The sequence below is a fragment of the Theropithecus gelada genome, chromosome 4 (assembly GCF_003255815.1).
Source record: "Theropithecus gelada isolate Dixy chromosome 4, Tgel_1.0, whole genome shotgun sequence".
NCBI classification, from domain to species: domain Eukaryota; kingdom Metazoa; phylum Chordata; class Mammalia; order Primates; family Cercopithecidae; genus Theropithecus; species Theropithecus gelada.
In genome coordinates this window covers 36,462,503-36,490,432 of record NC_037671.1, presented here as the reverse complement: position 1 = coordinate 36,490,432, position 27,930 = coordinate 36,462,503, and the positions used below count along the sequence as shown (strand labels likewise).

The following is a 27,930-nucleotide window of genomic DNA, read 5'->3' as shown; positions in this document are numbered from 1 at the left end:
CCCATGGACAAACTATACAACTCCCATTTCTTCAATTACTCTTGTTGTGTGTATTAATTTTTGCCAGTCTGTTGGGTGTGAAATGGTATTTCAATCTTGTTTTAATTTGCATTTCCCTAATTACTAGTGAGACTAAACAGCTTTTCATGTACATTGGGCATGAGTGACCTGCTCTTCTTTGAAAAGCCTGTTCAGATCCTTTGCCTATATTTATTTTAAGTTATTTATCTTTGTCTTTATCTCTTTTTTTTTCTTCCTTTTTTTTTTTTTTGAGATGGTGTTTTGCTCTTGTTGCCCAGGCTGGAGTACAACGGCACAATCTTGGCTCACCGCAAACTCCACCTCCCGGGTTCAAGAGATTCTCCTGCCTCAGCCTCCCAAGTACCTGGGATTACAGGTATGTGCCACCACGCCTGGCTAATTTTGTATTTTTAGTAGAGACGGGTTTCTCCATGTTGGTCAGGCTGGTTTTGAACTCCCTACCTGAGGTGATCACCCACCTTGGCCTCTCAAAGTGCTGGGATTACAGGTGTGAGGCACTGTGCTTGGCCAATTTTTCTATTTTTAATAGCGATAGGATTTCACCTTGTTGGCCAGGCTGGTCGTGAACTCCTGGCCTCAGGTGATCTGCCTGTGTTGGCCTCCCAAAGTGATAGGATTACAGGTGTGAGCCACTGCACCCCTCTCCAACTTTGTTTGTTTACTTTATTTTTTATTTTTTAGAGATAAGATCTTGTTCTGTCACCCAGGCTGGAGTGCACTGGCACAATCATGGCTCACTGCAGCTTTAAACTCCTGGGCTCAAGGGATCCTCTTGCCCAGCCTCCCAAGTAGCTGGGACTACAGGTGTGAGCCATTGCACCTGGCCTATGTCTAAGTATTTTTAAATTACTTTTAATTATTCGATAAGAATATTTTTTTAAAAAAAACTTTTTTATTTACTTGTTATTTCTTTTTTTTTCCCACAATGACCTCGGAACTTTTTATTGGTCTTCTGCTCCCCAAGGGGTACCCTGCTTCTGCTGGCTCAATGCCTCGGAACTTTGGTGGTGGTGGTCTCATGCACCACTTTGCCGTCCACTATCCTGGCGGCAGGGGGAGGGTCGTCTGTTGGATGGTGGTCATTTGCATGGAGTTGCTGCTGTCCAGGGCATCCCAAGGTTGAAGTCCTTGCCATCTTCCAGCAGGCGGTGGTAGGTGGCGATCTCAGCCTCCAGCTTGACCTGGATGTTCAGCAGGTCCTTGTACTCCTGGGCCTGGCACTGCTCCTCTGTCCAGGTCTGTGCCAGCTCCAACTCCAGGTGCAGCAGGACCCCGCTGGGCTACTCCATCTGCAGGGCGTAGCGGGCCTTTGCCTCCCTCAGGCTGTTCTCAAAGCTGGCCTTCAGATTTCTCATTGAGTCCAGGTTCATCTCCAAGGACTGGACTATACATCTCAGCTCCGTGAGCGTCATGTCAGCAGCTCTGATCTTGGCGGACTGCGTGGACCACTGTGGTGCTCTCCTCAGTCTGGTGGGAGCAGTACTGGTTCAGCTTCTCTTGGTTCTTCTAAGCCAGCTTGTCATATTGGGCCTGGATGTCTGCCATGATCTTGGCGAGGTCCTGTGATTTGGGGGCATCTACCTCCACAGTTAACTCAGAGCTGGCAATTAAGGCTTGTCGGCCTTTAACTTCCTCCTCATGGTTCTTCTTTATGAAGAGCAGTTCCTCCTCGAGAACCTTGATCTCTGTCTCCAGCTGCAGCCGAGTGACATTGGTGTCATCATTGACCTAGCAGAGCCTACAGATGTCGCTCTCCAGACTGGCACATGGCCAGCTCTGTCTCATCAGTGGCAAGATGGGGATTGTCAATCTGCAGAATGATGTGGGCATTGTTCACAGAATTTGCAAAGATCTGAGCCCTCAGGTCCTCCATGGTCTTGAAGTAATGCCCCCAGTCTCTGAGCTGGGGTCCCTTCTTCTCCAGGTGCTCCTGGATTTTGCTCTCCAGCCTCCGACTCTCAGCGTCCAGGCTCCTCACCCTGTCCAGGTAAGAGGCCAGGCAGTCGTTCAGGCCTTGAGTGGTCTCCTTCTGGTTCTAGATGTCCCCCATTTCAGTCAGACCCCTGGCCATCCATGTGGCCCGGCCCCCAGACCCCAAGGCACCCTGGAAGCTGGTGGAGTGGGACACAGAGATCTGAGAGCCTGGGCCCTCAGCATCTGCATAGACGCTGGCTGTGCTGCTGACCAGCTGGGCACTAGCTGGGCGGCTGCATTGAGTTCAGGGGCGGGTAGTTGGTGGAGAAGGTGGTGGAGAGAGTGGTGAAGCTCTTGCTGTCCAGGGAGGAAAGTGAGAGGACAGGACTTAGGTTTTGCCGAGGGCCTGTTTAATTTCTTTAGAGATGGAGCCTTGCTATGTTGCCCAGGCTGATCTTGAACTCCTGTGCTCAAGCACTTTAGCCTCCCAAAGTGCTGGAATTATAGGTGCACACTACCATGCTTAAAAAGCTTTTTGTTATGGAAAAATGTAAATATATAAAAGATAAGAGATTATATAATGAACTGAAGTGGGTACCTGTTAGCCAGGTTCAGCAGCATTATTAACATGGCCAGTCTTTTTTTTTTTTTTTTTTTTGAGGCGGATTCTTGCTCTGTCGCCCAGGCTGGAGTGCAGTGGCACAATCTTGGCTCACTGCAACCTCCGCCTCCCGGGTTCAAGCGATTCTCCTGCCTCAGCCTCCTGAGTAGCTGGGATTACAGGAGCCCACCACCATGCCCGGCTAATTTTTATATTTTTAGTAGAGATGGGGTTTCACCGTGTTGGCAAGGCTGGTCTAGAACTCCTGACCTTATGATCCACCCACCTCGGCCTCCCAAAGTGCTGGGATTACAGGCATGCGCCACCGTGCCCGGCAACATGGCCAGTCTTTTTAAAATCTATATTACCATATACTCCTCCAATTCCCAGACTGGATTTATTTTGAAAGATTGTGTTTTAAATTCTCAAATGTATGGAAAGTTTTTTTTTTTTTGAGATGGAGTCTTGCTCTGTCGCCCAGGCTGGAGTACAGTGGCGCGATCTTGGCTCACTGCAAGCTCCACTTCCCGGGTTCCCGCCATTCTCCTGCCTCAACCTCCCAAGTAGCTGGGACTACAGGAGCCCGCCACCATGCCCGGCAAACTTTTTTATATGTTTAGTAGAGACGGGGTTTCGCCGTGTTAGCCAGGATGGTCTCGATCTCCTGACCTCGTGATCCGCCCACTTCGGCCTCCCAAAGTGCTGGGATTACAGGCGTTAGCCACCGCTCCCAGCCAAATGTATGGAAAGTTTTTATTTATCTTTTTTTTGCTAATAACTAATAACATAATGCATTATAAATAAAGATTACGGTCTGCATGATACTGAATTATCAATATTACTTGTGATGCGCTCTGTTACTAGCATGTAATCATTTTTGGTAAACGTTACATGTATGTTTGAGAGCAATGTATATTCCCCAAGTGTTTGGTGCAGGCTTCTACATATTAAAGTTTGTTAATTTTGTCATTCAAGTCTTCTATACCTTTGCTGACTTTTTATCTTCTTTATTTATTAGTAGTTGGAAGGTGGGGTGAATTACACCTGTGATCCTGGCATTTTGGAAGGCTGAGGCAGGAGGATCACTTGAGCTCAGGAATTCAAGACCAGCCTGGGCAACATAGGGAGACCCTGTCTCTACAAAAAATTTAAAAAATTAGCCAGGCATGACAGTGCACGCCTGTAGTCCTAGCTACTTGGGAGGCTGAATTACAGGACTATTACTTGAGCCCAGGAGATCGAGGCTGCAGTGAGCCGTGATCATGGCCCTGCACTCCAGCCTGGGCAACAGAGCAAGGCCTTGTAACAACAACAGTAACAACAACAACATCAACTGCAAACTCCATTCTTGTCTGATATTAATAAAGATATGCTAAGGGCCATGCGAGGTGGCTCACACCTATAATCCCAGCACTTTGGGAGGCCAAGGCGGGTGAATCACTTGAGGTCAGGAGTTTGAGACCAGCCTGGCCAACATGGTGAAACCCTGTCTCTACTAAAAATACAAAAATTAGCTGGGTGTGGTGGTTCGTGCCTGTAGTCCCCGCTATTTGGGAGGCTGAGGCAGCAGAATTGCTTGAACCTGGGAGATGGAGGTTGCAGTGAGCCGAGATCTTGCCACTGCACTCCAGCCTGGGCGAAAGAGGGGGACTCCATCTCAAAAAAGAAAAAAAAAAGGTATGCTAAAGTTTTGGGGGGGAATTTTAGTATTTACCTGCTATATCTTTTTTCTTCCTTTGACTTTCAGACTTGCTGTGTCTTATGACTTAGATGTGTCTTTTATAAACAGTATATAGCAGGCTTTTTAAAAAAATGCATGTGTAGCTTAACAGAACGTATAATTAATCAGTGTATTATCCTCTTTCCTAAATACTGCAAGAAAGACCTCAGAACACTTCAGCGCTGGCCATCCTCTTTTGCCTGGCTTGTTCTGTATTTTAGGTCTGTCCTCTTTCTTGCACCCTCAGATTCTACCTTACTATTGTTACTTTATGGCAATGGGGCTCATTTGAATTTCCTCACGCTTACCACCGGATTGCTCACTGTTTCTTCACACAGCTCAGGCTTCCCTTCTGGATGGCTTTGCCTCCTCCTGCAGTACATCCTTCACCTGTAGATCTGATAGTGGCAAGCACTCCTGGTTTCATTTTGTTTGGAACTTTTAAAATTTTAATTAATTAATTTATTTATTCATTTTGAGACAGAGTCTCACTCTGTCGCCCAGGCCGGAGTACTGTGGTGCAATCTTGGCTCACTGCAACCTCCGTCTCCCGGGCTCAAGCAATTCTCCTGCCTTAGCCTCCTGAGTAGCTGGGACTACAGGAGCGTACCACCATGCCTGGCTAATTTTTTGTATTTTTAGTAGGGACAGGGTTTCACCACGTTAGCCAGGATGGTCTCGATCTCCTGGCCTTGTGATTCGCCCGTCTCGGCCTTCCAAAGTGTTGAGATTACAGGTGTGAGCCACCGCGCCCAGAACTTTTAAATAATTATAAAATATGACACACATACGGCCGAATCATTAAGTCTTCTTCTATCCTCTACGGCTACAGCTCTTAAAATCTTTTTCAAACTCATTTTCTTGCCTCATTGTGCTGTTTTCTTTTATTTATTTATTTATTTTTGAGACAGAGTCTTGCTTTATCACCCAGGCTGGAGTGCAGTGGCAGATCTCGGCTCACTGCAAGCTCCTCCTCCTGGGCTCACGCCATTCTCCTGCCTCAGCCTGCTGAGTAGCTGGGATTACAGGCACCTGCCACCATGCCTGGCTAATTTTTTGTATTTTTAGTAGAGACGGGGTTTCACCATATTGGCCAGGCTGGTCTTGAACTCCTCACCTCAAGTGATTCACCCACCTCGGCCTCCCACAGTGCTGGGATTACAGATGTGAGCCACCACGCCTGGCCTAATTTTTTTTTTTTTTTTAATTTTTAATAGAGACGGGGTTTCACTATGTTGGCCAGGCTGGTCTCGAACTCCTAACTTCAGGTGATCCACCCGCCTTGGCCTCCCAAAGTGCTGGGATTATAGGCGTGAGCCACTGCACCCGGCCATCATTCTCTCTTTAAATATTTCATCTCCTTCTTTTTCTCTATTCTCTTTTTTTCACATGATGATCAAATATATATTAAAAAATCTTCTTTTATCCTCTACGGCTACGGCTCTTAAAATCTTTTTCAAACTCATTTTCTTGCCTCATTGTGCTGTTTTATTTTATTTATTTATTTATTTTTGAGATGGAGTCTTGCTCTGTAGCCCAGGCTGGGGAGCAGTGGCGCGATCTCGGCTCACTGCAAGCTCTGCCTCCCAGATTCACGCCATTCTCCTGCCTCAGCCTCTGGAGTAACTGGGGCTACAGGCGCCCGCCACCTCGCCCGGCTAATTTTTTGTATTTTTCAGTAGAGACGGGGTTTCACCATGTTAGCCAGGATGGTCTCTATCTCCTAATATCGTGATCCGCTCGTCTTGGTCTCACAAAGTGCTGGGATTACAGGTGTGAGCCACTGCGCCCGGTCCATTGTGCTGTTTTTTAGGCAAATTCTTTGAAAGTATTTTCTGCTCACTAACTGTCTTTTCAGCTGTAACTAATGATGCTTTCAATAAGATTTTACATTTCAACGTTTATATTTTTTATTTCTCAAAGTTCCATGTAAAAATCTATGTATTCATTCTTAATGGTCTTTTGTTGAGTATATATATATTTTTAATGCATCTTTTATTTAAGTATGTCATAAATATCTACTTGACATTTTGTATCTGAAAATCCCCAAATCTTCAGTCCTTAGGGATCTGTAGTTCATTGTTTCTGCCAGCTCACAGACACAGTACCTCACCTCCTTGTGTGCTGGTGATCTTCGTGAGTTCATTGTTTAAAATTTGTGGAAGTCTCAGTTCGGTTTGGGGAAGAGTTTTGCAGACAGCATTTGCATTTCTATTTCTGTTGGTATCAGGAAGTGATCTGAGATTACTTCATATCCCCTTGAAAGAACAAGTCCCAGACTCCCTTTCCCCATTTTGGGCTGGCTCAAGGCTCAGTTTCCCCATAACACGGCAATTTACCTAACTACCTGCCGCTTCAGCCCTGGCCAGGCCCCATTTCCTTGCTAGGAGGTAGTATTTTTGGAAACATACCCTATCTCTTGTCAGATCAGCTACCTCTAAAAAATTATGCTGTTCAGGGTTTAACTCTTCTCAGCCATGATGCCACAATGGCTGAGAACTTCTAATACTTTCCTTTTCTACTTCTCTGACTGGCCAGAGGTCACATGACCCCAGATGGCCAACTGGAGTCCTTCCCTGGGATTTTCTGAATTAGAGTGGTAAGAGAAGCTTCTTCCTCTTTGGGGCAGCATCTTAAGGATGTGAGCTCAGTGAGAGTGGCAGTCATGCTTCCTACACATGGGGAGAAAGCCTCCGAGAATGGAACCGCATGCTGAGAGATGAGAGAAAGTGGGAGAGAGGGGGAGGCTGCAGCATTTCCTGTATGAGCTGTGGTTTGATCATGTGAGATGATGGATTGTTATTATTTTGTTTTCTGCTTTATTTTCGTTTTTTTTTTTTTTTTTTTTTTGAGACGGAGTCTTGCTCTGTCACCCAGGCTGGAGTGCAGTGGTCGGATCTCAGCTCACTGCAAGCTCTGCCTCCGGGTTTACGCCATTCTCCTGCCTCAGCCTCCCAAGTAGTTAGGACTACAGGCGCCTGCCACCACGGCCAGCTAGTTTTTTGTATTTTTTTAGTAGACACGGGGTTTCACCATGTTAGCCAGGATGATCTCGATCTCCTGACCTTGTGATCTGCCCATCTCGGCCTCCCAAAGTGCTGGGATTACAGGCTTGAGCCACCGTGCCCGGCCTTTTTTTTACATTTTAAAATGATCTATCTATCTATCTATCTATCTATCTATCTATCTATCTATCTATCTATATTTTGTTAAGAGAGGGTCTCACTCTCTTACCCAGGCTGGAGTGCAGCGGTGCAATCATGGCTCACTATAGCCTTGACCTCCCAGACTCAAATGATCCTCACGTCTCAGCCTCCCGAGTAGCTGGGACTACAGGTGTGTGCCACCACATCCAACCAATTTTTAAATGTTTGTAGAGACAGGGTCTCACCATGTTGCCAAGGCTGGTCTTGAACTTCTGGCCTCAAGCAATCTTCCTGCCTTGGCCTCCCAAAGTGTTGGGATTACAGGCGTGAGTCAGTGTGCCTGACCATCTGTATATTTTTTAAAATAAGAAACTATTATTAATTTAAAAAGTGTTATCTAAAAATCCTGCCTTAATTTATTTGGTGAAGAAAATATCCTAACCCCAGTTGATTTCTGTAAAGTGAGGTCACATGTTGGGTTTGGCTAACGCAGGGGCCTTTGAAGTGGGTGAGGACTGACTTGTATGTCCCTCCTGTTGATGGTGAGGGAGCAGCATGCCATCGCATGAAAGACAGCCTGGGCTTGGTTGTACCAAGTGTCTGTGGTGTCCCTGATGATGGAACAGTGGCTTTGGAGCTCCCTGCCCTGTGCCAACCTCTGCCTCTGACTCCCCCTCACAGGGCTGTATTGTTTGAGGGGCTGCTCAGTCACCCTGGTGTCCCTGGCACCCAGCACCGAACTGCCAATAAATGTTTTTCATTGACTTATGCTAGACCTTATTATTTTCTTTTTTTTTTCGAGACGGGGTCTCGCTCTGTTGCACAAGCTGGAGTGCAGTGGCATGATCTCAGCTCACTGCAATCTCTGCTTCCCAGGTTCAAGTGATTCTCCTGCCTCAGCCTCCTGAATAGCTGGAATTACAGGCTCCCACCACCATGCCCAGCTAATTTTTGTATTTTTAGTAGAGATGTGGTTTTATTATGTTGGCTGGGTTGATCTCAGACTCCTGGGCTCAGGTGATCTGTCCACCCTGGCCTCCCAAACTGCTGGGATTATTGGTGTGAGCCACTGCACCTGTCCTGGACCTCAGATTTTTATTTTATTTTTGAGACAAGGTCTCGCTTTGTCACCCAAGCTGCAGTGCATTGGCACAGTCAAGGCTCATTGCAGCCTTGAGCTCCTGGGCCCAAACAATCCTCCCACCTCAGCCTCTCAAGTAGCTGGGCTAATTTTTTAAAAATTATTATTATTTATTTATTTATTATTTATTTTTTGAGACGGAGTCTTGCTCTGTCGCCCAGGCTGGAGTGCAGGGGTACAATCTTGGCTCACTACAACCTCCATCACCTGGGTTCAAGTGATTCTCCTGCCTCAGCCTCCAGAGTAGCTGGGATTACAGGTGCCTGCCACCTGGATAATTTTTGTGTTTTTAGTAGAGATGGGGTTTCACCCATCTGTTGGCCAGATGTTGGCCAGGTTGGTCTTGAACTTCTGACTTCAGGTGATCTGCCTGCCTCGGCCTCCCAAAGTGCTGGGATTACAGGCATGACCCACCGTGCCCAGCCTCTGGGCTAATTTATTATTATTATTATTAGGTTTTTTTTTTTTTTTTTTTTTTTTTTGAGACGGAGTCTCGCTCTGTCACCCAGGCTGGAGTGCAGTGGCCGGATCTCAGCTCACTGCAAGCTCTGCCTCCCGGGTTCACGCCATTCTCCTGCCTCAGCCTCCCGAGTAGCTGGGACTACAAGCGCCCGCCACCGCGCCCGGCTAGTTTTTTGTATTTTTTAGTAAAGACGGGGTTTCACTGTGTTCGCCAGGATGGTCTCGATCTCCTGACCTCGTGATCCGCCCGTCTCGGCCTCCCAAAGTGCTGGGATTACAGGCTTGAGCCACCGCGCCCGGCCTATTATTTGTTTTTGAGACAGAGTTTTGCTCTGTCACCCAGGCTGGAGTGCAGTGGCACTATCTTGGCTCACTATAACTTCCACCTCCCAAGCAATTCTTATGCCTCAGCCTCCCAAGTAGCTGGGACTACAGATATGTGTCACCATACCTGGCTAATTTTTGTATTTTTAGTAGAGATAGGGTTTCACCATGTTGGCCAGGCTGGTCTTGAACTCCTGACCTCAGGTGATGTGCCTGCTTTGGCCTCCCAAAATGCTGGGATTACAGGTGTGAGCCAGTGCACCTGGCCCAGACTCAGATTTTGAGGTCTCCACACAGCTTAGTGCAATCAGAATGAGTCAAAAAAAGATACAGGATGCTTTGAGATACTTGTCTTCTCTGAGTCTCAGTTTCCTCTTCTGTAAAGTGGTGTAACCATAGGTAATCTTCTGCAGCATTGTTGTAAGGATTGGACACAATGTACAGAGTGCACACATTGGTTAAAATAATCCAACTCTGATGTTGGAGGAGAAGGAAAGATGAAGTGGTAGGTGTTGACAGTCCCAAATCGTGTGAAAGGATATTGAATGAGGCTTTTCTTGTTGTCACTTAGAATCACAGTTGGGACAAAGAAGCATTAAGACTCATAGTCTAGAGAACGTGGACACTACGTATGGCAGACTCCTCTAGGGCCTGTTAAAAGGTGGATGAACCAGTTCTGCTTCTCCTGAACATTCTGCCAGTTACCAGCAAGGATGGCGTGTTCCTAAACTGAGTAACTGGTGAAGTTGCCTAATTTCTCTGTGCCTCAGGCACCTCACCTGTAAAATGGGGATAATAATAGTATCCACTTTTTTTTTCTGAGGCAGAGTCTTGCTCTGTCGCCCAATCTCTGCCTCCCAGGTTCAAGTGATTCTCCTGCCTCAGCCTCCTGAGTAGCTGGGATTACAGGCGCCTGCCATGGTGCCCGGCTAATTTTTGTATTTTTAGTAGAAATAGGATTTCACCATATTGGCCAGGCTGGTCTTGAACTCCTGACCTCAGGTGATCTGCCTGCCTCAGACTCCCAAAGCGCTGGGATTACAGGTGTGAGCGACCATGCTCCATCTAGTACCCACCTTTTAGGGTTGCTGGGAGGATTAAGTGAGTCTGATGGTGATAGTGGTCCATCTGGAGTGGCTGCTGAAAAGACTCTGCTTGCAGTGCGGGAGGCATGGCCGGGGCTGATAGCTCCATGGAGCCAGCAGGAACCAGAAACAGGCAGGAGCTGCACCCCCTTCTGAGTTGTTGGGGTGGGAACAGCTGCAACCGCCCAGCCACAACTGTGGACCCCAGCGTCCCTGTGCTCTCAGGGGCCTGGGAAGCCCCTCCACCCCTGCAGGCTCAGAAGTGCCTGCTCCCACTGCCTGGTGTCTCCCCACTTCCACTGCCTGCTCTGATGTCAGAGCAACGTTGTGGCCAAGCCCAGGTGCTGTCACACCCACAGCCTGGGTGCTGTCATGACCCAGCCAGGTGTGTGTGCACTTGGTGCAGTGCTGACACGCCAGCCCCCTGCGCCTTGGCTCCCTCCAGACTTTGAGTGCTGGCAAGCATGGGAGGGAGTCCAAAGTGGGGCTGAGGGTGCCTCGGCTCAGGTCTGCAGGTGCCCCTGAACATGAACAGCCTGGGCACCATGAATGGTGGCAGGAGGCAGACAGGCTTCTGTGTGGAAAGGGGTGAATCCCTGGTGAAACCCCACCTTCAAGCCAGGGACAGCCTGAAGTCTGGGGGCCAGACTGCCAGTTCTGCTGACCAGAGTAAGAACTTATAGTGCTTTTTCCAGGCCGCCCATGGCCACCCATGGACCAATCAGCACACAATTCCTCCCCTCTGAAGCCCGTTAAAAACCCCAGACTCGGTCAGACTCGGGCAGATAATGGATGACCTGCTTGCAGATAGGAGCTACCCACTCTGGGTCTCCTGAGAGCTGTACTGTCGCTCAATAAAGCAGCTCTTCACCTTGCTCACACAAACAGGGCTGAAACACGCCCCTGGCTTGCCATGTTTGCAAGCAACAAGGAGAGAAAGAAAGAAGAGCTTCAGCCTTTTGGTGAACCCAGGCTTGGGAGCTCCCCAAGCCAGGGCTGTGACATGCTTTTTGGGGCTCTGCGGTTCCTGGCATCTCCAGGATTCCGGGCACCACCATGTTCCCTGGTGTACACAGTGGAAGCTGCTTGTGGTACGTCTGGACCAGCTGCAGCAGGGAGCCAGTGCCTGTGTTGGTGCCTGAAGTGGCCTGCCTCACCGCAGCTGGTGTACCTGGCTGTACGCAGTGGCCGGACCCTGTGCTTGCTCGCTCACACACCCCTTGCCACTCCGCACCTGGCTCGCCCTTGGCAGGCATGGGATCCAGGCTGGCAGCAAAAGCTGAATGCAGCCTGCCAGGCCAAGTGGGTAGAACAAGCCCAGTGGGCCTGAGCAAAGCTCGTGAAAAGGCGCCACCAGCCACAGAGGTTTCCAGCTGGTGAAGTGATACCCTGAGGATCCCGTAACAAATCAGTGCAAGGAGAATAGTGACCAGGACCTCAGAAGCGATGTGTCTTTTATTAGCATTGCTTTTGTTTTTGTTCTGAGATGGAGTCTCACTCTGTTGCCCAGGCTGGAGTGCAGTGGTACAATCTCAGCTCACTGCAACCTCCACCTCCCAGGTTCAAGTGATTATCCTACCTTAGCCTCCCAAGTAGCTGGGATTACAGGCATGAGCCACTATGCCTGGCTAATTTTTGGATTTCTAGTAGAGACTGGGTTTCACCATGTTGGCTAGGCTGGTCTCAAACTCCTGAGCTCAAGTGATCCACCTGCCTTAGCCTCTCAAAGTGCTGGGATTACAGGCGTGAGCCACAGTGCCTGGCTCTGATATTAGTATTATTACCCCAATTCCTTACCTACCCCCAACTCCCATCTGGGTCTACATAAGCCAGAATTTAGGAAATCTAGATAAATCCTAGGAGAAAGGGTGGCTTTCCTCTCCCACTCCTCTAGTCAGCTATGGGGGTGACACTAGGGGCTTCCTCTCCCTGCAGTGGGGAGGTTGGGGGAGTGCCTGTAGAAAGGGGAGCCCACATCACATTCTTTGACTGGATGTTTGCCTCCTCAGTGGTCAGTCTGATCTTCCCCTAGGCCCACTTGAGCAGGGACAGGTGGGACGAGGACAGCAGGGGTCTCTTACATGGCCCTTACTTGGTGAGGCCGGGATGAGTGAGTCTGCTGTGGCCAAGTGGGCTCTGGGAGCATTAGAGCCATTTTGCTTGTCTCCCCAGGGAGGGCTGGCTGCTGGGCAAGGGGCCCTCAGCAGCAGGAGTGGGAGCTGGACCCCAGGTGGGAGCTGAGAGGTGGTGGAAGGGCTGGGGCCAGCACAGGGGTCCCCTGTCAGGGCACTGAATTGGCAGGGACCGAGCCGGGACCCTGCCAGCCCACCATCGCTCTACGAGAGGCTGGTCGTGTGGCTGCCACACAGCAGGGAGCCACTGACACCCACAGGGAGGCGATGCCTTGAAGCACAGGGTCCCTCGCTTCACCCCTCCCTCCTTCCCAGACGGGGGAAGGCCCAGGCCCCTCCCGTTCACAGGCCCCTGGGCATGGCCGTGGGCCAGGGAGGGAGGAGGGGAGCGCTTGACCAGACATCAGGTGGAGTTCAAGTTGGCACCAGATGGGGCAGGGCTTTTTTATATCTGAAAGTCACCAGAAAGCAATGGGATGTGCTGGAGATGGTGCTAAGGGATGGGAAGATGTTAAAGGCTGGATTTAACATCCCCTTTAAAGGGGACACAAAATGGTTTGTGTTAAAGTGCTGCTGAGCTGAGAAGGTCCTTGGAACCATTCACCAGTGCAGCATCCCCAAGGCAGGGTGGTGGCCTCTGCTTACCCTGGTGCTGTGCCAGGGGTGTCCAGCTCAACACAAGGAACTGAGGGTGAGTGACTCCTGAAGTGAGGCTAAGCCCCCTGCCCTTGTCAGGAATGATGTGGGCAGCCTTGGGGTTGACACCCCCGTCCGACCCACAGTTTAGGGCAATGCAGGCTGAGTAGGAGGGTAAGTCCCCAAAACTGCATCAGCCGGGCATGGGGCCTGATAGCAACCCTCCCTCCCACCCCTCCTCTGTAGGGGTCAGGCTCAGACCAGGGTCAGATGACAGCCAAAGGTCCTCGGGGACCCAGAGGAGTAACACCTGTGACTTCAGAGCAGAGGAAGAGGACCCTGCCAGGGCGGAGAACAAGATGGTGGCTCCACCTGGTGTCCTGAGCCCAGGCCTGGCTGAGGGCACAGGGTCAGAGGGCAGCAGTGTGGGCTGCTTCAGGCCACAGGGCCCCAGAGAGGGCGAGGTGGGTGGACCAAGGACAAACTCATGCCAGAGACCAGCTGAGGAAACTAGGCAGGGAACCAGGATCCCAAAGGGTTCCCACCACAGCGAGGCACCTGTTTTTGGCTGGGACCTGTGGGGGACGCTACCTGGCCCGCCTGCTGTTTGCTGCTTCAGACAGTTCTCTTTTGTTAGTGTTTTTCTTATCATTGCTTTTGTAAGGCCTTTTAATTTAAACCTTGTTCGCTGAGTGAATGAAAGTAGACCCTTTTCCAGGAGCTGTGTCCATTTGATGGAAAAAGTTTCCAAAGACAACTTTTTTTTTTTTTGAGACGGAGTCTTGTTGCTCTGTCGCCCAGGCTGGAGTGCAGTGACGTGATCTCTGCTCACTACAACCTTCACCTCCCCGGTTCAAGCAATTCTCCTGTCTCAGCCTCCTGAGTAGATGAGATTACAGGTGTCCGCCACCACACCTGGCTAATTTTTGTATTTTTAATAAAGACGGGGTTTCACCATATTGGTCAGTCTGGTCTTGAACTCCTGACCTTAGGTGATCCACCCACCTTGGCCTCCTAAAGTCCTGGGATTATAGGCGTGAACCACTGCGCCCAGCCCCAAAGACAACCTTTCTAAGCCCGAATTTCCTCACACATGAATGGGGAGTAGCAATATTTACCTGAAAAGGCTGACGTGGGGTTAAGTGAAATAGTGAAAGGGTCTGGCACAGTGCCTGGGACACGATAGGTGCTCAGTAAATGGCAGATTGTTATTCTGCCTCCTCCTTCTATACCCACATACCTTCGCACATTTCCTGGTACTTGTATTAAGAAGGAAAAGGCTACAAGGAAGAGGTGAAGCAAGATGGCAGAATAGAAGGCCCCACTGATCATCTGCCTGACAGAAACACCAGATTCCACAACTGCCTACATAAAAAGCACCTGCATAAGAAACAAAAATGAGGCGAGCATTCACAGTACCTGGTTTTAACTTCACGTCATTGAGAGTGGCACTAAAGAGGGTAAGAAAGGCAGTGTTGAACTGCCAACACTACCCCTTCCCATCCCCCTGCAGCAGCTGCATGGTGCGGAGAAGTCTGTGATTGGGAAAGGGAGAGCGCAGTGATTCTGAGACTTCAGATTGAGCTCAGTGCTGCCCTGCCACAGTGGAAAGCAAAAGCAGGCTGAGCTCAGCTGATGCCCACCCATAAAGGGAGCATTCAGATCAGCTCTCACCAGAGGGGAGTCACCCCTCCCAGTGGTCAGAAAGTGAGTTCTGGCAAGCCTTGCCACCACAGGCTAAAGTGCTCCCGGGTCTGAAGTGAACTTGAAATGCTGTCTAGGCCGCAAGGACTGCAACTCCTAGGTGAGTCCTAGTGTTGAGCTGGGCTTGGAGCCAGTGGACTTGGGGGGCACACAACCTATTGAGGGTGGTTGAGGAAGTGCTTGCACCAGCCTTCCCCCGGCCCCATGCTGCAGAGCTCGTGGCTCCAAAAGAGATCCATTCCTTCTGCTTGAGGAGAGGAGAGGAGAGGAGAGGAGGGAAGAGGAAAGGAGAGGAGAGGAGAGGGAAGAGTAAAGGGGACTTTGTCTTGCATCTTGGATACCAGCCTAGCAGCAGTAGGATAGGGCATCAGGCAGAGTCATGAGTCTAAGGCTCCCATTCCAGGCTGTAGATCCTGGTTGACATTTCTAGACACACTCTGGGCTAGAAGGGAACCTGGTGCCTTGAAGGGAAGGACCCAGGCCTGGCGGGATCTATCACTTGCTGACTATAAGAGCCCTTGGGCCCTGAATAACCAGCAGCAATACCCAGGTAGTACACTGTGGACCTTGGGTGAGACACTGAGATGTGACTTCAGTGTGACTCAACACAATCCCAATTGTGGTGGCTGTGGTGAGAGACTCCCTTTTGAAAAAAGCAGAGGGAAAAGTAAGGGTGATTTTTTCTTGCACCTTGGGCACCAGCCTATCCGCAGTGGGGTAGAACACGAAGCAGGCCCTTGGGGTCCTCGATTCCAGACCTTGGCTCTTGGATGGCATTTCTGGGCCTGCTCTGAGCTGGAGGGGAGGCTGCTGCCCTGGGAGGAGAGACCTCGGCCTGACAGCATCCAACACGAGCTGACTGAAGAGCTCTTGGGCCTTAACCCTTTTCTCATTTAAGAAAAAGCAAAAACGTGCAGCTCACTGCCAGCACTCGTTTAATTTTACACAAACACGCTCTTTGAGGCTAAAGCGAATCTGACTGATTTTCAACGTGAAAATAAAATATAAAAACTGTTCTTGGAGTTATTTCTAAACAGAACTAACATCATCAGAATCATCTGAATCATTAGAATCATCTATTTCAGGAAAATCGGATTCATTAAATGAATCTTTGGCCAAAAACTGTTTGAGAATGATGTTAACATCAAGCGTAGGAATGCTATGTTTTCTAGGATTTGACATTTTCAGTGATCAAAAATTATTACATTTTGTAAATGGAAGTATCACGACTAAAACCAGAATGTTCTAAATAGAATAATGTCTTTTGTTTTCAAAGTCAATATACTAGAACAATGTGAAAATAATAATAAAAGGGAGATAATTTGTGACAAAGTTATCTCAGTGTAAACGCTGCAGCTGCAAGTGCTCCAGCAGGTATTCTCGGGGCAAATGGGAAATTAAGTGAACTTCAGCAGTAGCCTGCCAGTGCTCCCCATGGACCTGTGGTGTGGCCATGGGGTGAGGCTCATCTGCCTGTGGAAAGGGGAGGGAAGAGCGCGAAGGACTGTGGCTTGTGGTTTGAGGGCTGCCTCAGCCACAGAGAAAACCAGGTAGACTTCTAAGGTTTTTGACTCCTGTCCCTAGCTCCCAGATGGCATCTCTGGACCCCCTTGGGGCCCAGGAGAACTCACCACCCTGAAGGGAAGGACACAGCCTGGCTGGCTTCACCACCTGCTAATCATAGAGCCGTAGGGACTTGAGTGATCATAGGCGGTAGCCAGGCAGCGGTTACAGCAGGCCTTGGGCAAGACCCAGAGCTGTGCTGGCTTTAAATCTGACCCAGTCCAGTCCCAGCCACGGGAGTGCTTGTATCACCCGTCCCTCAGGACCGGGACCAGGACCAGGCAGCTTAGGAGAGAGAGAGGGGGGAGAGAGAGAGAGAGAGAGAGAGAGAGAGTCTATTTATTTGGGAGAAAGTAAGGGAAGAGAATAAGGGTCTTTTCCTGCTAATCCAGAGAATTCTTCTGATCTTATCCAAAACCGCCAAAGCAGTACCTCTATGAGTCTGCAAGAACTACAGCATAGCTGGGCTTGGGCTGTTCCCTATTGCTCACACAGCTTGGATCACAACACCCAAATCCTTTTGAATACTTGGAAAGCCTTTCTAAGAAGGACAGGTACAAACAAGCCCAGACTGCAAAGACTACAATAAATACCTAAGTCTTCAATGTCCAGACACCAACAAACATCAACGAGCATCAAAACCGTCCAGGAAAACATGACCTTGCCAACCGACCTAAACAAAGCACCAGATACCACTCCTGGAGAAAGCTATGTGACCTTTCAGACAGTAAATTCAAAATAGCTGTTTTGAGGAAACTCAGAGAAATTCATGAGAACACAGAGAAGGCATTTGGAATTCTATCAGATACATTTAACAAAGGGATCAAAATAATTTTAAAAAATCAAGCAGAAATTCTGAAGTTAAAAAATGCAACTCATGTACTGAAGAATGCATGAGTCTCTCTCCCTCTCTCCCTCTCTCTCTCTTTTTTTTTTTTTTAATTTTGAGATGGAATTTTGCTCTTGTTGCCCAGGCTGGAGTGCAATGGCATGATCTTGGCTCACCACAACCTCCGCCTCCCGGGTTCAAGTGATTCTTCTGCCTCAGCCTCCCAGGTAGCTGGGATTACAGGCATGCGCCAACACGCCCAGATAATTTTGTATTGTTAGTAGACACGGGGTTTCTCCATGCTGCCCAGGCTAGTCTTGAACTCCCAACCTCAGGTGATCCACCCGCCTCAGCCTCCCAAAGTCCTGGGATTACAGGCTGAGCCACCGTGCCCGGCCAAGAGTCTCTTAATAGCAGAATTGATCAAGCATGGCTGGGCACGATGGCTCATGCCTGTAATCCCAGCACTTTGACAGGCCGAGGTGGGTGGATCATCTGAGGTCAGGAATTCAAGATCAGCCCGGCCAACATGGTGAAAACCTGTCTTCACTAAAAATACAAAACTCAGCCAGGTGTGGTGGCACGTGCCTGTAATCCCAGCTACTTGGGAGGCTGAGGCAGGAGAATCTCTTGAACCCAAGAGGCAGAGGTTGCAGTGAGCCAAGATCATGCCACTGTACTCCAGCCCAGGCAACAGAGCAAGACTCTGCCTCAAAAACAAAACAAAACAAAACAAAAAATTGATCAAGCAGAAGAAAGAATTAGTGAGCTTGAAGACAGGCTATTTGAAAATACACAGTCAGAGGAGACAAAAGGAAAAAGAATAAAAAATAATAAAGCACACCTACAGGATCTAGAAAATAGACTCAAAAGGACAAATCTAAGAGTTATTGGCCTTAAAGAAGAGGTGGAGAAAGACACAGGGGTAGAAAGTTGATTCAAAGGGATAATAACAGAGAACTTCCCAAACCTAAAGAAAGATATCAATACCTGAGTACAAGAAGGTTCTAGAACAGCAAGCAGATTTAACCCAAAGAAGACTACCTCAAAACAGTTAATAATCAAACTCCAAAAGGTCAAGGACAAAGAAACGATGCTAAAAGCAGCCAGGGAAAAGAAACCAACAAAATACAATGGAGCTCCAGCACACCTGGCAGCAGACTTTTCAGTGGGAAATTTACAGGCCGGGAGAGAGTGGCATGACATATTTAAAGTGCTGAAGGAAAGAAACTGTTACGGTAGAATAGTATATCTGGTGAAAATACCCTTCAAACATGAGGGAGAAATACTTTCCCAGACAAACAAAAGCTAAGGGATTTCATCAAAGTCCAAAAGAAATGCAAAAGAGAGTTCTTCAATCTGAAAGAAAATAACGTTAATGAGCAATAAGATGTCATCTGAAGGTACAAAACTCACAGGCAATAGTAAGTACACTGAAAAACACAGAATATTATAACACTATAACTGTGATGTGTAAACTACTCTTTAAGTAGAAAGACTAAAAGATGAACCAATCAAAAATAATAACTACAACGTTTCAAGACATAGGCAGTAAACATTCCTTCCTTCCTTCCTTTCCTCCCTCCCTCCCTCCCTCCCTTCTCTCTCTCTCTCTCTCTCTCTTTCTTTCTTGACAGAGTTTCTCTCTGTTGCCCAGGCTGGAGTGCAGTGGCGCAATCTCAGCTCATTGCAACCTCCGCCTCCTGGGTTCAAGTAATCCTCCTGCCTCAGCCCCCTGAGTAGCTGGGATTACAGGCACACGCCAGGGCACCCAGTTAGTTTTTGTATTTTTAGTAGAGATGGGGTTTGGTCATGTTGGCCCCATGCTGCTCTCTAACTCCTGGCCTCATGTGATCCACCCACCTCAGCCTCCCAAAGTGCTGGGATTACAGGTGTCAGCCACCATGCCTGACCTATCCTTCACTCTTAATATGTTTTACCAATTGTCTCTTGCTGGACATTTATATTTTTTCTTTTATTATTTTTGTTGTTATTATTATTAATATAATGATGGAATGAATTTCAGATGCTGGGACATAAACCTCTGACCCCTTTTTAAATTATGTCAGAGGAGAGATTCCTAGAAATGGGATTAGCAGGCCAAAGAGCTGAACCCTTCTCAAGTCCTACACACGATTGAGCTGCTTGCCAGAAAGGTCAAGCATGTTTCCCATTCTCATCAGCAACACGTGAGAGGACTCAGTGGGCTGAAACACAGCCAGCACTGAGACTGGTCATTTAAAAACTCTGGGGCCAGGCGCGGTGGCTCACATCTGTAATCCCAGCACTTTGGGAGGCCGAGGCGAGTGGATCACAAGGTCAGTAGATCAAGACCATGCTGGCTAACATGGTGAAACCCTGTCTCTACTAAAAATAAAAAAATCAGCTGAGTGTGGTGGCACGCGCCTGTAGTCCCAGCTACTCAGGATGGCAAGACAGGAGAATTGCTTGAACCCAGGAAGCGGAGGTTTCAGTGAGCTGCGATCACGCCACTGCATTCCAGCTTGGGTGACAGAGTGAGACTCGGTCTCAAAAAAAAAAAACAACAACTCTGACAATTGGGGCCAGACGTGGTGGCTCCATGAGGCTTTATTGTTTCTATTAAAAAGTGGGGCAATAAAGTTAAAGTGTAGAGATTTTATTTGTTTTCTTTTTGCTTATTAGTTTATGCAAGCAGAATTAAGTTGTTATCAGCTTAAAATAATGGGTTATAAGACAGTATTTGCAAGCCTCGTGATAACCTCAAATCAAGGAACACAACAGATAGACAAAAAATAAAAAAAGCAAGAAATTAAATCATATCACCAGAGAAAATCACCTTCACTAAAAAAAAATTAAAAAGACAGGAAGAAAGGAAAGAGGATGACAAGATCACAAAACAACCAGAAAACAAATAACAAAATGGCAGAAGTAAGTCCTTACTTATCAAGAATAACATTGCATGTAAATGGACTAAACTCTCCAATAAAAAGACATAGAATGGTTGAATGGACAAAAAAAACAAGACCCAATAATCTGTTGCCTGCAAGAAACACACCTCATCTATGAAAACACACATAGGCTGAAAATAAAGGGATGGGAAAAGATATTCCATGCCAATGGAAACCAAAAAAGAGCAGGAGCAACTATACTGGTATCAGACAAAGTAGATTTCAAGACAAAAACTGTAAGAAGAGACAAAGAAAGTTATTACATAATGATAAACAGGTCAATTCAGCAAGAGAATATAACAATTGTAAATATATGTGCACCCAACACTGAAGCACCAAGATATATAAGGCAAATACTATTAGAGCCAAAGAGAGATAGACAATAATAGCTGGAGACATCAACATCCCAATTTCAGCATTGGACAGATCTTCCAGAAATCAACCAAGAAATATAGGACTTAATCTGCATTATAGACCAAGTGAACATAATAGATATTCACAAAACATTTCATCCAAATGGCTGCATAATACACATTATTCTCCTCAGCACATGGATCATTCTCAAGAGTAGACCAAAGCCAGATGTGGTGGCTCATACCTGTAATTGCAGCACTTTGGGAGGCTGAGGCAGGTGGGTCACTTGAGGCCAGGAATTTGAAACCAACCTGGCCATCATGGTGAAACTCCATCTCTATTAAAAATACAAAATTTTGGCTGGGCATGGTGGCTTACGTCTGTAATCCCAACACTTTGGGAGGCTGAGACAGGCAGATTGCCCGAGGTTGGGAGTTTGAGACCAGCCTGGTCAACATGGTAAAATCGTATCTCAACTAAAAATACAAAAATTAGCCAGGTGTGGTGGCATGCACCTGTAGTACCAGCTACTCGGGAGGCTAAGGCAGGAGAATCACTTGAACCTACGATGTGTAGGTTGCAGGGGGCTAAGATTACACTACTGCACTCCAGCCTGGGGAACAGAAAGAGATTCTGTCTCAAAAAAAAATTTTTTTTTATCTGGGCATGGTGATGTGCACTTGTAGTCCCAGGTACTCAGGAGGCTGAGGCATGAGAATTGGTTGAACCTGGGAGGTAGAGGTTGCAGTGAGCCTAGATCACGCCACTGCACTCCATCCTGGGCGACAGAATGAGACTCTGTGTGAAAAAAAGAAAAAAAGGCCAGGAGCAGTGGCTCATGCCTGTAATCCCAGCACTTTGGGAGGCTGAGATGGCAGATCACTTGAGGTCAGAAGTTCGAGAGCCGTCTGGCCAACATGGTGAAACCCCTTCTCTACTAAAAAAACAAAAATTAGCCAGGCATGGTGGCGCATGCCTGTAGTCCCAGTTACTCAGGAGGCTGAGGTGGGAGAATTGCTTCAACCCGGGAGGTGGAGGTGGCAGCGAGGCGAGATTGTGCCATTGCACTCCAGCCTGGGTGACAGAGTGAGACTCTGTCTCAAAAAAAAAAAAAAAAAAAAAGAGTAGACCAAATGTTAGGTGGCAAAATACAACTTAAAACATTTTAAAAAATTTGAAATAATATCAAGCATCTTCTTTGACCACAATGGAATAAAACTAGAAATTAATAACAGAGGAATTTTGGCAACTATACAGATAAATAGAAATTAAACAGTACGCTCCTGAATGACCAGTGGGTCAATGAAGAAATTAAGAAGAAAGTTGAAAAAGTTCTTGAAACAGATGATAATTGAAAACAACATACCAAAACCTATGGGATACAGAAAAAGCAGTACTAAGAGGGCAATTTATAGTTACAAGTGCCTACATTAAAAAATAAGAAAAACTTCAAATAAACAACCTGATGATGCATCTTAAAGAACTGGACGATCAGGAGCAAACCAAAACCAAAATTAATAGAAGAAAATAAATAATAAAGGGCAGAGATAAGTGAAATTGAAATGAAGGAAATAATACAAAATATCAGTGAAACAAAAAGTTGTTTTATTGAAAAGATAAATAAAATTGACAAACCTTTAGCCAGACTAACTAGAAAAAAGAGAGAAGGCCCAAATAAATAAAATCAGAGATGCAAAAGGAGATATTACGACCAATATCGCAGAAATTCCAAGGATCATTATGGCTACTATGGGCAACTATATGCCAATAAATTGGAAAATCTAGAAGAAATGGATACATTCCTAGAACATACAGCCTACCAAGATTGAACCATGAAGGAATCCAAAACCTGAATAAACCAATAACAAGTAATGATATCAAAGCTGTATTAGTCTGTGCTCACATTACTATAAAAAAATACCTGAGACTGGGTAATCTCTAAAGAAAAGAAGTTAATTGGCTGACGGTTCTGCAAGCTGTACAGGAAGCATAATGCTGGCATCTGCTTGGCTTCTGGGGAGGCCTTTGGAAGCTTGCAGTCGTGGCAGAAGGTTAAGTAGGAGCTTGCACATCACATGGCCAGAGCAGGAGCAAGAGAGAGGATGAGGAGGGAGGTGGTACACACTTTTAAACAATCAGATCTCATGAGAACTTATTCACATTTTTTTTTTTTTTAAGTTTTGCTCTTATTGCCCAGGCTGGAGTGCAATGGTGCAATCTCGGCTCACCGCAACCTCCACCTCCCGGGTTCAAGTGATTCTCCTGCCTCAGCCTCCTGAGTAGCTGGGATTAGAGGCATGCGCCACCATGTCCGGTTAATTTTATAGTTTTAGTAGAGATGGGGTTTCTCTATGTTGGTCAGACTGGTCTTGAACTCCCGACCTCAGGTGATCCACCCGCCTGGGCCTCCCAAAGTTCTGGGATTACAGCCGTGAGCCACTGCATCCAGCCTAGACTCATTCACCCTCATAAGAACAGGACCAAGGGGATGATGCCAAACCATTCATGAGAAACACCTCCATGATCCAGTCACCTCCCACCAGGCCCCAGGTCCAACACGGGATTACGATTCCACATGAAATTTGGTGGAGACAGAGATCCAAACCATATCAGAAGCCATAATAAAAAGTCTCCAGCAAAGAAAAGCTGGAGACCTGATGGCTTCACTGTTGAATTCTACCAAAGACTTAAAGAAGAACAAATAAAAATCCTACTCAAACTAGGCCAAAAAATAGAGGAGGAGAGAATATTTCCAACTCATTCCATAAGGCCAGTATTACCCTGATACCAAAACCAGACAAAGGCATGTAAAAAAACTACAGGCTAATATTGCTGATGAATATCGATGCAAAAATTCTCAACAAAATACTAGCAAACTGAATTCAGCAACACATTAAAAAGATCATTCATCATCACCAAGTGAGATTTATCCCAAGAATGATTCAACATATGCAAATCAATCAATGTGATACATCATATCAACAGAATGAAGGACAAAAACCAACTGATGCTGAAAAAGCATTTGATAAAATGCAACATCCTTTTGTGATAAAACTGGGTAGAAGGAACATACCTCGACATAATAAAAGCCATATGTGACAGATCCATGGCTAGTATCATAGTGAATGAGGATAAACTGAAAATCTTTCCTCTGAGATCTGGAACATGACAAGGATGCCCACTTTTACCACTGTTGTTCAACATAGCACTGGAAGGCATAGCTAGAACAATCAAACAAGAGAAAGAAATATAGGGCATCCAACTTGGAAAGAAAGAAGTCGAATTATCCTTGTTTGCAGATGATATGATCTTACATTTAGAAAAACCTAAAGACTCCACCAAAAACTATTAGAACTGATAAACAAATTCAGTAGAGTTGCAAGATACAAAATCAACACATAATGATCGGTAGCATTTATACATGCCAACAGTGAACAATCTGAAAAAGAAATCAAGGAAGTAATATCATTTGTGATAGCTATAAATAAAATAGAATATCTAGGAATTAACTGAATCAAAGAAATGAAAGATCTCTACAATCAAAATTATAAAACACAGATGGAAGACATTGAAGAGGGCACACAAAAAATGGAAAGATATTCCATGTTCATGGATTGGAAGAATCAATATTGTTAAAATGTCCATACTACCCAAAGCAGTCTACAGATTTAATGCAATCTCTATCAAAATACCAATGACATTCTTCACAGAAATAGAAAAAAAATCCTAATATTTATAGGTAATCACAAAAGACCCAGAATAGCCAAAGCTATCCTAAGCAGAATGAACAAAACTGGAGAGATCACACATTACCTGACTTCAAATTATACTACAGAGCTATAGGAAACAAAATGGCATGGTACTGGCATAAAAACAGAGACCTAGACCAGTGGAACAGAATAGAGAAGCCAGAAATAAATCCTTACCTTTAGAGTGAACTCGTTTTTGCCAAAGGTGCCAAGAACATACACTGGGGAAAGGACAATCTCTTCAACAAATAATGCTGGGGAAACCGGATATCCATATGCAGAAGAATGAAGCTAGTCCCCATCTCTCACCATATACAAACATTAAATCAAAATGGATTAAAGACTTAAATCTAAGACTTCAAACTATGAAACTACTAAAAGAAAACACTAGGGAAACTCCTCAAGACATTGGAGTGGGCAAAAGTTTATTGACTAATACCCCACAAGCACAGGCAACCAAAACAAAAATGGTCAAATGGGATCATACCATGTTAAAAAGCTTTGGCACAGCAGAGGAAACCATCAACAAAGTGAAGAAACAACCCACAAAATAGTAGAAAATATATAAAACCTACCCATCTGACAGTGGATTAATAACCAGAATATATAAGAAGTTCAAATAACTCTATAGGAAATAATCTAATACAAATATAATAAAAAGTGGGCAAAAGGTCTGAATAGACATTTCTCAAAAGAAGACACACAAATGGCAAACAGGCATATGAAAAGGTGCTCAACATAATTGATCATCAGATAAATGCAAATCAAAACTACAACGAGATGTCATCTCACCCCAGTTAAAATGGCTTTTATCCCAAGACAGGCAATAATGAATGCTGGTGGGGATGTGGAGAAAAGAAAACCCCCATACACTGTTGGTGAGAATGTAAATTAGTACAGCCACTATGGAGAACAGTTTGGAGGTTCCTCAAAAAACTAAAAATAGAAGTACCATATGATCCAGCAATCCCACTGCTAGGTATACACCCAAATAAAGGAAATCAATGTGTCAAAGAGATATCTGCACTCCCATGTTTATTGCAGCACTATTCACAATAGCCAAGATTTGGAAGCAACCTAAGTGTCCATCAGCAGATGAATGGATAAAGAAAATGTAGTACTTATACACAGTGGAGCATTATTCAGTGATTAAAAAAAAAAAAAAAAAAAAAGATGCTGTCATTTACAACAACATAGACAGAACTGGAGGTCATTATGTTAAGTGAAATAAGCCAGACACAGAAAGACAAACTTTGCATGTTCTCATTTATTTGTGGGAACTAAAAATAAAAACAATTGAACTCATAGAGATAGATTGTAGAAGGATGGTTACCAGAGGACTGGGAAGGGTAGTTGGGGGTGGTGGGAAAGTGGAGATGGTTAATGGATACAAAAAATAGTTAGAAAGAATGAATAGACCTAGTATTTGCCAGCACAACAGGGTGACTAGAGTAAAAAATATTTATTTTTATTTTTATTTATTATTATTTTTTTGAAACGGAGTCTTGCTCAGTCACCCAGGCTGGAGTGCGGTGGTGCGATCTCGGCTCACTGCAAGCTCCGTCTCCCAGGTTCACGCCATTCTCCTGCCTCAGCCTCCCAAGTAACTCGGACTACAGGCGCCCGCCACTACCCCCGGCTAAGATTTTTGTATTTTTAGTAAAGACGGGGTTTCACCGTGTTAGCCAGGATGGTCTCTATTTTTTATTTTTTTGAGACAGAGTCTTGCTCTGTTGCCCAGGCTGGAGTGCAGTGGCGTGATCTCGACTCACTGCAACCTCCACCTCCTGGGTTCAAGCGATTCTTGTGCCTTAGCCTCCTGAGTAGCTGGGACTACAGGCATGTACCACCACGTCCGGCTCATCTTGTATTTTTAGTAGAGACAGGGTTTTACCATGTTGGCCAGGCTGGTCTCAAACTCCTGACCTCAAGTGATCAACCTGCCTTGGCCTCCCAAAGTGCTGGGATTACAGGCATGAGCCACTGTGCCAGGGCTATAGTAAAAAATACTTTAATTGTATATTAAAAGAACTAAAATAATATAATTGGATTGTGTATAACACAAAAGATAAATGCCTCAGGTGCTGGATACATTTACCCTGATGTGATTATTACACATTGCACGCATGCATCAGAATGTTTTATGTAACCCGTAAAATATATACACCTACTATGTATCCACAAAAATTAAAAATTAATTTAAAAAAAGAACGGTGGCTCAAGCCTGTAATCCCAGCACTTTGGGAGGCTGAGACGGGCGGATCACGATGTCAGGAGATCGAGACCATCCTGGCTAACATGGTGAAACCCCGTCTCTACTAAAAAATACAAAAAACTAGCTGGGCGAGGTGGCAGGCGCCTGTAGTCCCAGCTACTCGGGAGGCTGAGGCAGGAGAATGGCATGAACCCGGGAGGCGGAGCTTGCAGTGAGCTAAGATCTGGCTACTGCACTCCAGCCTGGGTGACAGAGCGAGACTCTGTCTCAAAAGAAAAAAAAAAAGAAAAAAAATAGTCTTGGCGTGGTGGCTCACGCCTGTAATCCCAGTGGTTTGGGAGGCCGAGGCGGGCTGATTACAAGGTCAGGAGTTCGAGACCAGCCTGGTCAACATGGTGAAATTGTGTGTCTACTAAAAATACGATCAGCCCGGCATGGTGGCAGGTGCCTGTAATCCCAGTTACTTGGGAGGCTGGGGCAGGAGAATCGCTTGAACCCGGAAGTGGAGGTTGCGGTGAGCCAAGATCATGCCACCGCACTCCAACCTGAGCAACTGAGCAAGACTCCATCTCAAAAAAAAAAAAAAAAAAAAAAGAGAAGAAAAGGTCAAGAAGAGAAACGAGGTTGAAAGGACCAAAAGGGGTGTTGGAGTGCCCTCTGCTGGCCAGTGTTGACTCAGGGCTGAGTCAGAACCTGTCAAAGAACCAGGCCGGCTGAAAACGGAGCTGCCCTGTCCTCCTTCCTGAGATCCCTGTCTTCTCGAGAGGAGGGAGAAGCTTCTGTCCCTGCGGGGAGGGGTATCAGTAGCTGCCCAGGCACATCTGCTACAGCAGGGACACAGGCTCCCCAGATCTGATACTCTTGCACTGTGAGGGTCTCCTGGCTGGCAACACTTGCTGCAGATGTGGTTGGAGGGAGGAGGCGCGGGAGGCCCAGGGAGACTCGGTGCAGGCCTGGAATGTGGTACCAAGTCATCTGCTCTCAAGCTTGTGATCGCCCCCATTGTCCCCACGTCAAGTAGCTGTAACCATGCTGTTTTTCATGGTTACAAAGTGGATCACCTTCAGCCTCTCACTGGTTCCTCACACAGTCCATGAGAGATTTTCATTCCTCTCAACAGCTGCTTTTCAGAGAGGTTCAGGGACTTGGCCAAGGCGGAGCTTTGTGGTTGTCTCAGACCCGAGGCTCCAAGTCCTGCGTTCTTCATGTTCTTCATGTTGCCTCTCAGAGAATCATAGAAATTTAATCTCCTGGCCAGGCATGGTGGCTCATGCCTGTAATCCCATCACTTTGGGAGTCCGAGGTGGGTGGATCACCTGAGGTCAGGAGTTCGAGACCAGCCTGGCCAGCATGGTGAAACCCTGTCTGTACTGAAAATATACA

General features: G+C 46.4%; 1 protein-coding gene and 1 pseudogene across 2 annotated transcripts in view; one reads left to right on the top strand and one right to left on the bottom strand.

Moving 5' to 3' along the window:
• Positions 1-27,930, top strand: part of LOC112622829 (40S ribosomal protein S10) — an 846,014-nt gene that overhangs the window by 249,756 nt on the left and 568,328 nt on the right. The window lies entirely within an intron of this gene.
• On the bottom strand, positions 1,081-7,985 carry LOC112622567 (annotated as a pseudogene).